At 30.6% G+C, this 12,557-nt stretch overlaps 1 long non-coding RNA gene across 1 annotated transcript; it reads right to left on the bottom strand.

The window, feature by feature from the left end:
• Positions 1-3,206: 3,206 nt before the first annotated feature.
• LOC119612302 lies at positions 3,207-3,849 on the bottom strand. The gene is made up of 3 exons (XR_005232131.1): positions 3,607-3,849; positions 3,396-3,542; positions 3,207-3,337 (listed from the first exon to the last, which is right to left on the bottom strand). It is a non-coding gene; the product is annotated as an uncharacterized LOC119612302 (long non-coding RNA).
• Positions 3,850-12,557: the final 8,708 nt, after the last annotated feature.

Genomic DNA, 12,557 nt, shown 5'->3' on the forward strand with positions numbered 1-12,557 from the left:
TATTTCCTGGTAGTCAGTGGTGATGCTTTCACTTATTCTTCCACTTAGATTTAACATAAAAGTGTCCTAAGCTGCCTCATCGATGTGCTCTCGCTTAGAATGTAAGCCACAATATCATTAAGACAAATTGAAATTTCACTTACATAATGTGTGGAGTTCTAAGCGAAGTTAATGAGACGCCTATAAATGCCTGCAAATAAGAATGTAATGTATGTAGATTACAATCTTGTTTGCATTTGTAAGTTAAAGTACCATGTCTTCCCATTTTGTTATAGAAAAATATACATATATTTTTTATACCCTCCACCACCATCAGTGGTGATAGAGGGTATATATGTATAAGTTTGTCATTCCGCGTGTAACACCACGAAAATTCCATGAAAATCACCATACATTCGTTTCTACACAAGAGCTTGACTCCTGCTGAAAATTGCCAGAATCGGTCCACAATTTCATATACCTCCCATACAAAAGTACATATTCCCGGAAAATGGGTTTTTTGTTAACAACTTTGTCGAAATCTTTACAAAATTTTACAAATTAAAATCTTATGTGATTAGAATTCATTCAGAGAAAAAATTTTCTGGATCGGTCCATAATTGGACATAGCTCCCATACAAGGTCCCCTCCCGAAAATAACTTAAACGCAAATAATTCATTACTAAATTAAGATATCCATATAAAATTTGGTACAAGTATTGCTCTCACATACAGAAACATTACTGTGAAATTTTTTTTTCCATCGGTCCATAATTGGTGATAGCTCCCATACAAGGTCCCCTCCCGAAAATCACTTAAATTAAGATATCCATATAAAATTTGGTATAAGTATTGCTCATACACAAAGAAATTTTACTGTGAAAGTTTTTTCTAATCGGTCCATAATTGGTCATATCTCCCATACAAGGTCCCCTCCCGAAAATCACTAAAACGTACATAACTCATTACAAAATTAAGATATCCACATATGCACGAAAATATTACTTATTATTTTTCTCCGAGCGGTCAATATTTGGTCATAGCTCTCATACTAGGTCCCTTCCAGAAAATCACTTAAATGCACAATCTTCATTACCAAATAATGATATAGATACAGAATTTTGAAATTTTGTCTTTATATACATAATTGGTCATAGCTCCCATACAAGGTCCTTTTACGAAAATCTCTTAAACGCACATTACTCATTACCAAATAAAGCTATTGATAAAAAATTTGGCCCAAATATTAATTTTGTATACAAAAATTATATTTCAAGATTTTTTCACGATCGGTTCATAACATGGGTGCGGTCGGTCCCATACAAGGTTCCCTTCAGAAAATCACTTTAACACACATTACTTATTACTAAATTACGATATAGATACAAAATTTGACTGAAATATAGTTTTTATGAACAGAAATTTTGCTTAAAGAATTTTTTACGATCGGTCTATAATTGGTCATATCTCCCATACTATGTCCTGCCCCTAAAAGCGCTTTAACCGTATTTAACTAGTTGCATTATCAATTTGTGTAGAACAAAATTATATATATATATTTATTTTGAAAATCCTTAAATCTTTTACACACATGCAAATTACTAAATATCGCTAAGCGCTATAAAAAAATAAAGAAAATGGCGTTTGTAATGTTCAATAAATCATGGAATTGTAATAAATTTAATCTGAGACCCTACAAAGTATATATATTCTTGATCCTTATGAAATTCTGAGTCGATTTAGCTATGTCCGTTCTTCCGCCCGTCTGTCTGTGTAAAACACACTCACGTTCAAACGAAGAAATAGAAATCCACGAAACTCACCCAAAACAATCCTTATACGTCAAATTTTGTATGATTATCATTATTTAGTAATGTGTAATATGCGCTTAAGTGATTTTCAGGAGGGAACCTTGTATGGGAGCTACGTCCAATTATGGACTGATTCAGAAAATTTTTCTTCTATATGAATTCAATTGACATAAAACTTTTACTTGTAAAAGTTTGTAAAGATTTTGCCATTCTACCGGAATTTATTAACAATTAATGCATTTTCCAGAAATATGTACATTTGTATGGGAGGTATATGAAATTGTGGACTTATTCCGCCCATTTTTAACAGAAATCAAGCTTTCATATAGAAACAATTGTGTGCTGATTTTTATGAAATTATATTGCATAGTTTTTGTGAAAATTGTATTAGCATGTGTTAAAAAAAGCTTAGAGTGCTATATTCGGCTGAACCGAATCTTAAATACCCTCCACCAGCTACTTTTATATTAATACTTTTTTAATTGATCAAATATTTGTAGAAATAAGTTTTCTCATGTCTTAAATAGAAAAACCCCAAATTCAATAATTTATTTCACTTCGTTTTTACGACGGACAGACGGACATAGATAAATCGACTCAAAAATTTCATAAGGACCAAGAATATATATACTTTGTTGGGTCTCAGATGAATATTTCTTGGTGTTACACACGGAGTGACAAAGTTATATATACCCTCTTTCACCATTGATGGTGGTGCAGGGTATAAAAACGATAAAGTGACACCACTGAATTATAAATTCATATCAACAAGAAACAGCTGTTTATATTTTTCAATTGTTTAATTCTTTTGGTTAACTTGTCGTGTGCTCCCTGTAATAGAGCTACTGAATAGAAGAAGAAGAAACTTAAACAGGTGGCAACACAATGAAAAAGGGATTTTTTTTTGGAAAGAAGAAGATGAATAAAAACAAAAACAAATAGCTTTAGAAAAAAATTTTATGTAGGCAAACAAATTGCTGAAAATTTGTTGAAGCCATATTGGTAACCGAGGTTTCTAGATGCCAAAAGGAAAAAATGTCGGTCCTTTTTGATTTTTGCTCGGAGAGAAGAAGAAGGTGTAGGCAAACAAATTGCTGAAAATTTGTTGAAGCCATATTGGTAACCGAGGTTTCTAGATGCCAAAAGGAAAAAATGTCGGTCCTTTTTGATTTTTGCTCGGAGAGAAGAAGAAGGTGGAGTCTGTGGCCTCATCATAAAAAAAAAACTAAATTTTTGATTTTATTTTTTTTATATAAATTAAATCAATTTTATTTAAAAAAAGAATTAATTAAACTTAAAACTAAACTTAAAGCTAAACTTAAAGCTAAACTTAAAACTAAACTTAAAACTAAATTTTAAATTAAACCAAAGCAAAACACAAACCTGCAAAGCCACTTCAACACCGACTCCGTCCAACGAGGGAGAAGCTGTTTTCCAGCACCACCACGCCTGGGGTGCTCTGGTATAATTTTTGGTTTTCCGACCTTCTGTGAGTTTGCACCCGGACGACAAGACGGACCGGACGAGTGTCCTTTTTAAATAATTTTCTATAAAAAAAAGGAAAGGTTAGACTAAATAAATATATATTCGTATTGCTAGGCTTACCTATCATTCATCGTATCGAATCCATTCCGTTTGCGTTTTTTTTTTCCAAACGTGCGCGAACAGGGTTGAGCTCAGGCCTCTTACAAAGTAACGCGTGATTTTGAGATCTCAGGTGGTCTTAGCCATATATATTTATAACAAAAAAACCTGTGAAAACAAGCAAAATTATTTAAAAGGTGTGTTAACTTAAAATATATGTTCAATTACTTACCTGGTTTACCCGAACGGACCCTAATACGGACGGACAGGAAAGCCTCATCAGCCAAAAGAACTCTTCCCGCTCTATAATTGCCTCCCGTAAACCAGCTAGTTGCCGCAGAAAAAGAATTGCCAGATCCGGTTTATCCCCGAGCGAAATTATGAACTTTTGAAACGCAAGCATAAATTTGAGTGCATATAGTTAAACCTCAATCCAAACCTAAAACTAAAGCTAAATTTAAATTTAAATTCTAAATTTAAACCTAAATTCAAACCTAAAACTAAAGCTAAATTTAAATCTAAACCTAAAGCTAAATTTAAACCTAAAACTAAAGCTAAATCTAAATTTTAAATTTTAAAACTTAAATTTAAACCTAAATCTAAAACTAAAGCTAAATCTAAATTTTAAAACTTAAATTTAAACTTAAATCTAAAACTAAAGCTAAATTTAAATTCTAAATTTAAAGCCTAAATATAAAACTAAATCTAAATTGTAAAGCCTAGATCTGAACTTAAAATTAAAACTAAACTAAATTTTAAATCTAATATTGTTAAAGTTTGTTTGAGAATAATTTTGATAATAAAATCCAACATTTATAATGTTTAAATGAAATTTTTAAAAGTCTTAATCAATTAAAATGATCGGTTAAACAATATAAGCGGCGGTAAGTAGGGAAAGGAAAGTTTGCAGGGTAAATTTTGGGACATCCCTAATATTAGGATGTCATGGCGGGATTATCCAATCCCGAGTGGGAGGGTTTATCCTGGCACAACATCTGCCAGCCGTTATAGGTTGTAGGTACGTTTCATCAGGGAGACAGACAGAAACCTACTCGGTGCCCCTTTATATTTTATTTCGTTTATTTCTTTTAGCTGGTATGGTTTTTATGTGTGTGTGTAGGTGTCTAGAGTGGTAGCAAGAACCACCCCCATCCGGCGAGCTCCAAGCCCGGCGAACGCGAGCATACCAGCGCCGCTACCACTCTGGCAACACTAGTTTCTTTTGTTTTGCACAACCACAACACTACAAACTGTATTTGGTAACAGCGTTGCCACTAACCAAACTTTAATCCTACCAAATTTTTGTCAAAAATCTACCAAAATCGTTTGAAACCTACTTTATTTATTAAATGTTTTTATGTTTAAATGTAGCAGTCATTTTTTAGTTGTGTTTAAATATCTAGTAAAGTTGTATTTTTTAGTACTATCAAATGTAATAATGTTCTGACTTGCTGTCGGGAACTCTGTCTGCTAGACTATTTTTTATATTATTTTTTTTTTTATTTTTTTTTTTTTTGATGATGCTGTCGTCGTCGTCTTTTCGAGTGTGGAGGAGAGAGCTTCGTTTTTGTGTCATCAGGAAATCTTAAATTAATAGAATTTTAAATAAAGTATTTTTAATAATTTAAATTGGAAAACAACGTGTTTTCATTTGGTCCGTATACTAACGCGACAACATTTTGGTGCCGAAACCTGGGAATTGGAGATAATTCCACTGAACAACATAAATTATAACAAGTCAGAGTGCTATATTCGGCTATGCCGAATCTTAAATACCCTCCACCTGTAAGCTACTTTTTATGAAAACCCTGCTAAATATTTCTAGATACGTATGTAATAAATTGTAAAAGTTTATATTGTGCTTCCGTGATGAGGGCGCTATCATTTAGAAATCATACAAAATTTTGCAGAGTGATTTAAAAAGCACACTATGTCGGATTTTATCCGTATATATTTATAATTGAATGAAATATATTAGAAAAAGTGACTTATGGAAATGGACCTTATATTAGAAATATGACCAATTATGCATTGATCCTAATTTTTTTTAAGATTTCTTATATACACAAAATATACTTATTCCGATATCTTTATTTATCAATGAAATATCCGATTTTCTGAGGCGTATCTTATCAAAGTGATATACATATGTATACATAAAACATATTTATATTGAGTATTATTCCAATATCTTTATTTCTTAATTAGTTATTTGTATTTAAGTATTTTTCGAGCTATATATGGGAGCTGTGACCAATAATCGACCTATACAGATCTACGTTGGTAATATTAATTTTGTACTTATTATATACATATGTGCAAAATTTCGTGGTGATACCGATATTTTTGCCGAAGTTATTAACGATAAATCTATTTCCGAGAATATGTACCTTTGTATGAGGGCTATGAGAAATTTTGAATCGATTGTTTTGAGTTTGAACATTTTTGATCCCTGCGTAAAATAATGTGTGACAAAATTCATTCCATTATCTTTAGTAGTTTCTGAGAAAACTACTCAAGAATTAGGAAAACAACTTAATTTTTTTCGAATTAGTCTGAAATTTTTACACATAACTTTTTATGTTGTGGACAGATTTGGCTGTTTTGGCTTAGGACAATAGTGAATATTTTCAGTGAATTTGGCTGATTTCTTTTGCTTACTTTTAATGTGAGAGTGTTTGAGGCAGACAGACGGACACAGCTAAATCGACTCAGATTTTCATAAGGATCCAGAATATACATGTATACTTTGTTGGGTCTCAGATGAATATTTCTTGGTGTTACACACGGAAAGGCAAATTTATATATACCCTCTATCACCACTGATGGTGGTGATTGAGATGCCCTGTACGTTTATTGGTGTCTTTATGTAATTATTTAATGTAAAGTGCAGTGGCTGCTTTATGTTATTTAAATTGGAGTAATTTAAAACAGGGTTTGTATTGCTTGCTTGAAATTAGCAAAAGCACCTAAATTTCTGCTTTGCTTAAAGTTTTTTAGCAGTTGTACCCAAAGCAAAAGCAAACAGCATAGTCGAAAAAACAGAAACAAACTCATTAGCTGTAGTGGTACAGTGAAATGTTTTCTACTAACGCAGTCAGTCACAGCGATTAATTTCAAACGATCACTACTGCTTGCAGCGTTTCAGCTCTTGTGGTTTCTCTTGTGCTTTTGCTGTACTTATTTGCTGCGCTCTTTTACTTTGTAAAGACCTGCTTAATGTTTTTATAATGTATAGAAATTAACTGTGGGTTTGCACCATTCTCTTTGAAATGTTGTACATATGTACATACATACATATGTATACATATAAGTATATTGTGTTTGGATTTCTCATTTTTTTGGCAAATTTTTTTTAATGTGTCTTGTTTTGATAAAATAACCGTTTTAGGGAGTTTAGATTGTTGTTTGTTTCTTTTATGCCAGATTTTTTGAAGATGCTAGTGCATTTAAAGTAACATGCGGTTATTTAGGAGTAACGAAATAAATTATTAGTTTGGTAATGGTCATTTGGTAATAATTATGCATATATAATTTTGTATAAAACAATTTTTAGAAAAAAAAGTCCGGTTACTCCGGTAACAGTATACATAATAGCCAATTATGGTTTTTATCATTTATATATTTTCATTTTAAACTGATTATTTTTGATATTATTTTTTGCTTTATTGGTTTATTCAGTTGTAATGAATAGGTTTAAACATTTTTCAGTTTTTTATTTAAAAAAATTAGTTTGTCCGATTTAACTATATTTTTGAAAATAACAAATGTTAATAGGTTTTTTCATAGACTACACTGAAACTCCATATAAACATATTAATCTTTTTAATACCAATATTACAAAACAGAGTTTAGTTCATGATTTTCCTTTTCTCTTTAAAATTCTTTGATTAGTGAAAATGCAAAAATATTAAGAGTTCTTACATTTGATTAGTTTTTTCCGAAAACGTGAGGGCAAGATTTATTTGTTTTTGATTTAGTTTTGTGAAGTAATTTGGCAGGTTCGGTAGAAATTTACTGAGGACGAGTTTTATTTATTTTCGATTCGAGTAGTGAATTAAAATGTCGCGTCGAGTTTTTAATCGTAAATTTGTGGAAAAATATTATGAATTTGAAAATGATCTAGCCATATGTAAACTGTGTTTGCAAAGGTTTAGATCATATATTGGACTTGTTACCGAGGATAGTATACCATTCAACGTTCTAAATTCTGAAAACTTTAAGAACATTTTAAACCCAATTTGCGTTGGCTTAAGTCAAAAGTTAGGCACAAGATTTTGTCTTAATAGTGGAAACTGTAAAAAAGTTCTTAAATTAGTGTCCGACAATATTAGGAAAGAAATAACAGCTGACCTTTGTCAGAGATTAGTGTCTCTAAAAATAGACAGTGCAACGCGTTTATCACGGAATGTTTTTGGAATAAGCGCACAATTTATAAAAAATAGCGAAATACAATCTCGTATACTTGGAATGGTAGAACTCAAGGGCGCAGGTTCCAGCAGCTCCAGAAATTTGGCTACCGAAATCTTAAATACTTTGACTAAGTATAATGTTAATTTAAATCAGATAATCTCAATAACGTCCGACAATGGGGCTAATATGATAAAGACCACTAAAATACTATCCCATTGTAGCATTTTCGAAGAGAGGCGCGAAGGTCATGATGTCGAGGACGGAAACGAAATGTATTTACAAAATATAAATTCATTTGAGGACAATAACCAAATACAATTGGGAGACATCCAAATTTGCCGCTGTGCAACACACACAGCACAACTTTGTGCTCTAGATGTTATAAAAGATGTAGAAATAAAGAACTTTTTATTAAGCTGCAGGAATATAACAAAATTTATAAAAAAGCCATCGAACGGATACCGTGAAATTTTTGAACTAAAGAGTTTAACGTTACCCCAGCTTGATTATCCAACTAGATGGGGCTCAACTTACAATATTATTAAATCATTAAAAAATGCTAAAGATGTCCTAATTAATATTGAACCAATTAAAAATAAATCAATTGATGAAAATTTTGAAGTCGGCGATAATTTTTGGAATTTTGTTGAAGCATATTATATTGCCTTTGAGCCTCTTCAGCGAACAATTGTTAAATTTCAAGAAGAACAATTACATTATGGAAATTTTTATGCCGAATGGCTGAAGTGCCAACTATGTACCCAAAAAATTCTTGAAAAAGGTGGTAATATATATGTTAAAAAAATATCAAAAAGTCTCTTAAATAGTATGGAAAATAGAACAAAAAAGCTATTAAACAACGAGATTTTAGTTTCATGCCTCTACCTTGATCCACGTTTTTGCCACACTTTAACGCCTACACAAAAGCACGAAGCAACCAAGTATTTAAAAAAACTTTATGAAAAAATAAAAAATATAAAACTGTATGATGAGCAGATTAGCACTGTAACTCCTTTATCATCATCGTCACAATTAGAAGCTATTGAGTTTTCACAAGATGCAGATGAATATTTAACTGAATATTTAACAAAAAATTTTACATCAACATCTAATGAAGAAATTGAAGTAGGCGCAAAAATAGATAACCTGCATCTGTCATTTCCAGGGGTGGACACGAACGTGCTTCACTTTTGGAGGAATAAACAATATAGTGATCTGAACTATATGAATTGAGCAATATTTGTTTCGCGGTTCCTCCCACACAGGTAATATATAACATATTTTTAAGATTATTGAATTGTTTATTTAGAGTATTTTTTCCTTATGTATCTTCAGGTAACTATTGAACGTGCATTCTCATCGTTGAAGCTTATTCTGACCGATAATCGTAATCGCATGAAACATGAGACACTTGAAAATATATTGCTTGTTAAGCTGAATTCTACATATTTAGACCAGGCAATTGAAACATTACCATTGTTTGAAGATGACGATGACTAAACACTACATACTTATATACATATGAATATTGGATTTTAATAATTAAATTTATGCTTTAAGATGAATTTTAATTTAGTGTTTTCTTATGTGTTTTGAAATAATATAAATTTTATTTTCTTGTTAAAAAATCAATGCTTTAAGATGAATTTTATTTTTTTTATGTTTTTTGAAACAAAATAAATTTTATTTTCTTGTTAAAAAATCAATGTTGTTGTTTCATTTCAAATCAATTATTATTGCACAATATTTACGAAAAATTTTATAAATTAAATATTCGACCGTGTCGCAAATATTATATGAATTTTATTAATTATTGTTTAAAATTTTGTACGCTTCTTTAAATTTAAAACCGTTAACTTTAGCAAGCCTTGTTAATTTATTTTTCCAAAATTTTCTAGATTTTTAACCCTTTAATTTTGTCGAAATCCACCAAAAATAAAAAAACATTAGGTGGTTTTAAAAAATAAAATGCAAAATATTCCAAAAATTTAACATTGACCCCCCTCTAAAACTGTTTGTACTTCATGATTTTAATAAAACCTTCTATATACTTTTATATAAAATAAAAATAATTGAATAATATTTTACAGTCTTCCATTTGACGTTAAAATATAACATCATTTTACTATTGGAAGTTTCTCCGAGCGAAAAACGTATTTTCGACCCACCCTAGTTGTTCTTGTATTAAGGAAAAAACACGAAAATTTGTTATTTAAAAAAAATCTATATTTATATACATATGTATGTATATATGTATATATTATACATACTTACGTATACCAAAAAAACTCTCTAAAACGAGTTTTCCTTAAAACTATTTTATCATAAAACACGAGACACTTAAAAAATTTGCCAACAGAATAAGAAGCTCAAACACAATATACAACATTTCAAAGAGAATGGTGCAAACACACAGTTATTTTATATACATTATAAAACCTTTAAGCAGTTCTTTACAAAGTAAAAGAGCGCAGCAAATAAGTACAGCAAAAGCACAAGAGAAACCACAAGAGCTGAAACGCTGCAAGCAGTAGTGATCGTTTGAAATTAATCGCTGTGACTGACTGCGTTAGCAGAAAACATTTCACTGTACCACTACAGCTAATGAGTTTAATTTTGATTTTTTGACTTTGCTGTTTGCCTTTGCTGTTTCATTTTCTCGTAGTTGTAGTTAAGCAAATAAGAAAAAGCAAAACACAGTGAAGCAAAAACAAACCCTGATTTAAAACATAAAGAAAGTTTTCACCACTGTTATAAACTTTTTTAGTACTGATAGTTGTCCTCGCTATCATGTTAGCACAGATATCAACCACCAATAAACTTTACTTAAATTTACCACAGTAGTAAAACGGCCGCCGTCCGAAATAAATTAAAGAACTTTGAGCTTATGATATGTCAATCATTTCCAGTGTTGCCAGAAAAATTTTGACTTACGCTTGTTGTCCTAAAAAAATCCCCATTTTTAAATTGGATTCCCTATAATTTCCCCCAAAATTTGTTCATGAAAAACTCTTAATTCCGTCAGACACAAATATTTTCAATTGATAGGCACTGTTTGATTTTTAAAAAGAGAAATATCGGAATTTTATTCCAAATAGGCCCCCAGAATACAGTTAAACAGCTGGCTAACTGTCATATAGCAATTAAGCAACACTTTTTGTTTTTGTATGTTTTATTTATTTCTGTTGATCCTATTTAGTCGTGAATCAACAGCATTGCATTAAACATGTACATATATATTCACTGTGCCCAGTGTGTTATATATTAAGATTATTGATTTCTTCGAACTGTGATATTAATATTATTAATTGAATATTCTTCAGGCTCGAGTTCGAGTCTCACTTAGGGATAAGTTATTTTACAAATTGTAATGATATTTTTAATTATAAGAATACTGAAAATTTAATTTTTCGGACACAACAGCAGAATGAAATGCATTTTCGGGCCCGCTGCGGCTCCTTATCAGCAATCTTCTTGTGCCATATGCTATGTCACTTGTAAACATCATCTATTTAACTCACAAGTGTTGAAGAAATGGAATATGGGAATTGTAACCAAGTCCTTATTCCAATTTCATTCTACTTTATTGAGTTAGATCGCAGTTTACGAGCTTTTTCAGTGTTGTATTTTTATCTATCATTACTCTTTGTCGCTGCTTTAGCCAACTGTCAGTTAGCAATTAAGCAATACTTTTTGTTTTTGTATGTTTTGTTTATTTCTGTTGATCCTATTCAGACAGAGTAATGATGGATAAGAATACAACACTGAAAATGCATTCCATTCTACTGTTGTGTCCGAAAAATTAAATTTTCAATATTCTTATAATTAAAAATATCATTACAATTTGGAAGATAACTTATCCACAAGTGGGACTCGAAATCGAGCCTGAAGAATATTCAATTATTAATATTAATATCCACAGTTCGAAGAAATCAATAATCTTAAAATATGGATAATTTTAAAAAAATTTTGAACAAAATATGCAATTTATATACGTTCTTTGCATTAAGTTCTCCAAAATTCTCAAATTCGTTACGTTTTATCGTAGTCCAAAATTTATGTACATATATTTTTGAAGAATGAAGTTAAATACCGCATATTTTCTAAACTACATATCCGATTTTATTATCCTTGGTTTTAAATTAATGATTACGTTTCTAGTTTGGAAATTTAAACAAGTTAGAGTGCTATATTCGGCTGAGCAGAATCTTAAATACCCTCCACCAGCTACTTATACATATATTAATACTTTTCTAATTGATCAAATATTTGTAGAAATAAGTTTTCTCATTTCTTAAATAGAAAAAATCCCAAGATTTAAAAAGTTTACATCTATTGCAATTCTATGATTTATTGAACATTACAAACGCCATTTTCTTTATATTTTTATAGTGCTTAGCGATATTTAGTAATTTGCATGTATGCATGTGTGTGAAAGATGTAAGGATTTTCAAAATACATATATATAATTTTGTTCTACACAAATTGATAATGCAACTAGTTAAATACGGTTAAAGCGCTTTTAGGGGCAGGACCTAGTATGAGAGATATGACCAATTATAGACCGATCGTAAAAAATTCTTTAAGCAAAATTTCTGTTTATAAAAGCTATATTTCAGTCAAATTTTGCATCTATATCGTAATTCAGTAAAAAGTAATGTGTGTTTAAGTGATTTTCAGAAGGGAACCTTGTATGGGACCGACCGCACCCTTGTTTTGAACAGATCGTGAAAAAATCTTGAAATATAATTTTTGTATACCAAACTAATA

This window comes from Lucilia sericata, unplaced genomic scaffold (assembly GCF_015586225.1).
Source record: "Lucilia sericata isolate MDLA Ls3-8-SP2 unplaced genomic scaffold, ASM1558622v1 Contig001647F_arrow, whole genome shotgun sequence".
Taxonomy (NCBI): domain Eukaryota; kingdom Metazoa; phylum Arthropoda; class Insecta; order Diptera; family Calliphoridae; genus Lucilia; species Lucilia sericata.